Below are 3,973 nucleotides of genomic sequence, written 5' to 3'. Positions count from 1 at the left end.
GGGGAGCTGGGTGTGTATAAACGGCTCTGCTCCAGCAGCCTCAATGGAGGAGTTGGGGCATGTGCCAAGGGGAGGAGCTGGATGTGGACGTGGGCTGTGGTGAAAGAGGCCTGATTTGGGCAAGGTGCGATGTGTAGCTAAGACAATTCCCACACCGGAAGGCTGTCTGTAGTCAGTGATTCTTAGACAGTGTTTCCAACAGCTGGGCAAACAAGGCCTTTATCAAAGGGTCCACCCCACACAACATACTCAAAAGTGTGTTAAACGAACAGCAGGTTTAGATGATGTCTCAGGCTCTAGGTTCAGCCGGAAAAGTTCACCAGTATCATTTCCTGGAACTGTTATACACTGATCCTTGGAAACGGTCTGGAGAGCCTTAATGCTCAGATTCATGGATTCATTCATTCAACAAACATTCATTGAGATTTACCATGTGCCAGGCCTTAAGGCAGACACTTTACAAATGTTTTCTTATTTAATCCTCACAACTGTGAAGCTAGTATTAACTCAGATTATTCAGATGAGATCAAGTTATTAAGTAGCTTTCACAGTCCAATGACACTTTGAAAAAACAGCAATCACAATGGGACAAGTGCTATTGCTGCTGCCAAAGATTTTTTCAGGCCAGAAAGGGTCTTGTCTCTTGTTCTGTGTGCATGTGTGCGTATGAATGGGATGGCTTGCTCTCTGCTTTCAATCAGAACATTCTTTCTCTCACAGACAAAAGTTGCACCTCACAACATCCTACTTTAATTCCTCCCTTAGTATTATTGCTGCCCAGAGGTAACAAAACTAAGGGTTTAAAAATTCTTGACTATAGCTACCCAGCTACCGTTCCCTAGAAGGGAGCCCAGCTAGCTCCTTCCTTGAATATTCAATGAAAAGACAACCCTTGGCTCGGCGCCTATAGCTCAGCCGGCTAAGGCGCCAGCCACGTACACCTAGGGTGGCGGGTTCGAGTCCCCAGCCCGGACCCGCCAAAACAACAATGACGGCTGCAACCAAAAAATGGCCGGGCGTTGTGGCGGGCGCCTGTGGTCCCAGCTACTTGGGAGGCGGAGGCAGGAGACTCGCTTGAGCCCAGGAGTTGGAGGTGGTTGTGAGCGTGATGCCACGGCACTCTACCCAGGGGGACAGCTTGAGGCTCTGTCTCAGAAAAAAAAAAAAAAAAAGAAAAGACAACCCTTAATCCCCAGTGTTCCTTTTTTTTCTTATTTTCTTTCTTTTTCTTTTTCTTTTTTTTTTTTTTTCCGAGATAGAGTCTGGCTCTCTCACCTGGACTAGAGTGCAGTGGTGTCCTCCCAGCTCACAGCAACCTCAAACTTTTGGGCTTAAAGTGATCCTCCTGTCCCAGCCTCCCAAATAGTTGGGACTACAGGTGTGTGCCATGATGTCCAGCTAGTTTTTCTTTTCTTTCTTTTTTTTTTTTGAGACAGAATCTCACTCAGTCACCCTGGGGTTGAGTGTCATGGCATCATAACTCACAGCATCTTCAAACTCTTGGGCTTACGTGAGTCTCTTGCCTCAGCCTCCTGAGGGATTACAGGCACCTGCCACAACACCCAGCTCCTTTTAGGAACGAGGTCTTGCTCTTGTTCAGGCTGGTCTTGAACTCATGAACTCAAGCAAGCTACCCACCTCAGCCTCCCAGAGTGCTGGGATTACTGGTGTGAGCCACTCCCCTTGGCTCCATAATTTTTCTATTTTTAGTAGACAGGGGTTTCATTCTTGCTTAGGCTGGTCTTGAACTGACCTCAAGCAATCCTCCTGCTTTGGCCTCTCAAAGGGCTAGGATTACAGGTATGAGCCACTGCACCCAGCCTCCCCAATGTTTTGTAGCCATCGGATCATTACAAAGTTATGAGGGTAAGTTCCTAATGTAAACCTTCCACATCTGCTGTGATCATTTTGGGACAATAACTTTGAAGGGTCAAGAGGTAGAGGTTTCTGCTCCAGAAACTCTCAATACCCTGTACCTCTCACTAACCTAGTGGCTCTGTGGAAGGAAGTGAGGGCTGAGAGAGAGAAAGCTGTCAGCTGCTTGCTGTTTTTCTGTAGCCCTGATGTGGTTTGATGGGGCCCTGAATGAGGACTTGACAGAATTCTAGACCAACCTGGTGCCGTACCCCCACATCCACTTCCTCCTGGCCACCTATGCCCCATCATCTCAGCTGAGAAGACCTATCACCACGAGTAGCTGTCCGTGGCCGAGATCACTAATACCTGCTTTGAGCCAGCCAATCGGATGGTCAAGTGTGACCTTGCCCTGGCAAGTACACGGCCTGCATGTTGTAAAGGGGGGATGTGGTCTCAAAAGATGTCAATGTGGCCATTGCCACCATTGAGACCAAGCACACCATTCAGTTTGTGGACTGGTGTCCAGCTGGATTTAAGGTGAGCATTAACTACCAGGTCCTGGGGGTGACCTGGCCACGCTGAGCAACACCACCACCACCACCGCCGAGGCCTGGGCCTGGGCCTGGCTGGACCACTAGTCTAATCTCACATATACCAAGCGGGCCTTTGAGCACTGGCATGTAGGAGAAGGAATGGAGAAGGGGGAGTTCTCAGAGGCCTGAGAGGACCTGGCAGCCCTGGTGAAGGATTACAGAGAGGTGGGCATGGATTCCGTGGAAGCCGAGGCTGAGGAAGGGGAGGAATATTGAGGGGAGTGCGTGGCAGGCGACCATCCCTTTGTATTCTCCCCACCATAATGTTACAAGATGTATTTACTTCTTAAAATTTGTGTATTGAGAAATAAAAAAAAAATCATCCTTGATCAATTAAGACTTTCGGCAAACTCAACCACCAACATGAAGATTTCTGTTTTCTCATTTAGATTCTAATCATAGGGAACTTGAAGGAAAAAGAGGGAGGGGGATGCTTGGATGTCATGGAACAATTTCTAGGTCTGACAACCGAAACATTCACTCAGTACTCCACACCCCCTCGCAACTCCCCCCCACACACAACGCCTTCCCTCTGGGCCCCCAGAACGTAATTTTTCACGTTTGGAAAACCCAGATGATTTTTGCCTGGGTACATCTGGTTTTCCAAATAACCTGTCTTTTTGATAAATAACATAAGTTAAATTAGACAAGACAAACAAAGAGAGAGGGTGGGCAGTCTACTTTTTTTCTTTCCCTCCATCTCTGAGAAAGAGATGGGGGCTGAAAAACCCAAACCATGGCTCGCTCCCAACCTTGCCCCAGCACTGTTACCTCTGTGACTAGGCCCAGGGATCCTCTACTCTGGAGCTGGGAGCTGCCTTTCCACCCCCATGTCTCACCCACCAGCCATCAAGAATACCACGCTGTGATTCTCTCTCAGATGTAGGAAAGAATCCAGGTGTCCAGCCCCACAGCGTCCTCCATTCCCCCTCAGGCTGTATCACTTCAAACCCCTCTTTCCCATCACGCGTCCCACCACAGGGAAGAACTAAATCAATAAACTGAAAATGAAAAACCTTTAAGGTGAGAGAAGAGAGGACAGAGGAGGAGGAAAGGATATGGACAGTACAGACCAGGATGACACAACTACTGGGGACAGAGAGTTCTGGCACCTTGATCTCAAAAGGTAAAAATCTGGCCTCTCGCTCTGGAACATAGTTTCACTTTGTATAACTTCCTTCTTTACTTTCATTCTTCTTTTTTTTTTAAGAGACAGAGTCTCACTTTGTTGACTTCAGTAGAGGGCTGTGGTGTCACAGCTCACAGCTAACCTCCAACTCCTGGGCTCAAGCGAGTCCCTTGCCTCAGCCTCCCAAGTAGCTGGGACTACAGGCGCCCGCCACAACGCTCAGCTATTTATTGGTGGCAGTTTGGCCGGGGCCCTACTTTCATACCTTTATATGATCAACTCTTTGTGTAGAAAAGGCGGGTAGGTGGACATGGTGAGACCAGCCTGAGCAAAAGTAAGACCCTGTCTCTACTAAAAAGAGAAAAATTAGGTGGGCATCACGTCGGGGGCCTGT

The 3,973-nt window shown here is 48.3% G+C and overlaps 1 pseudogene; it reads left to right on the top strand.

Annotated features, from left to right (window-relative positions):
- The first annotated feature begins 59 nt into the window (after positions 1–59).
- LOC100941867 lies at positions 60–2,666 on the top strand (annotated as a pseudogene).
- Positions 2,667–3,973: the final 1,307 nt, after the last annotated feature.

This window comes from Otolemur garnettii, unplaced genomic scaffold (assembly GCF_000181295.1).
Source record: "Otolemur garnettii isolate 467f Iridium unplaced genomic scaffold, OtoGar3 scaffold00025, whole genome shotgun sequence".
Taxonomy (NCBI): domain Eukaryota; kingdom Metazoa; phylum Chordata; class Mammalia; order Primates; family Galagidae; genus Otolemur; species Otolemur garnettii.
This window is presented reverse-complemented; position numbering and strand designations above follow the sequence as displayed.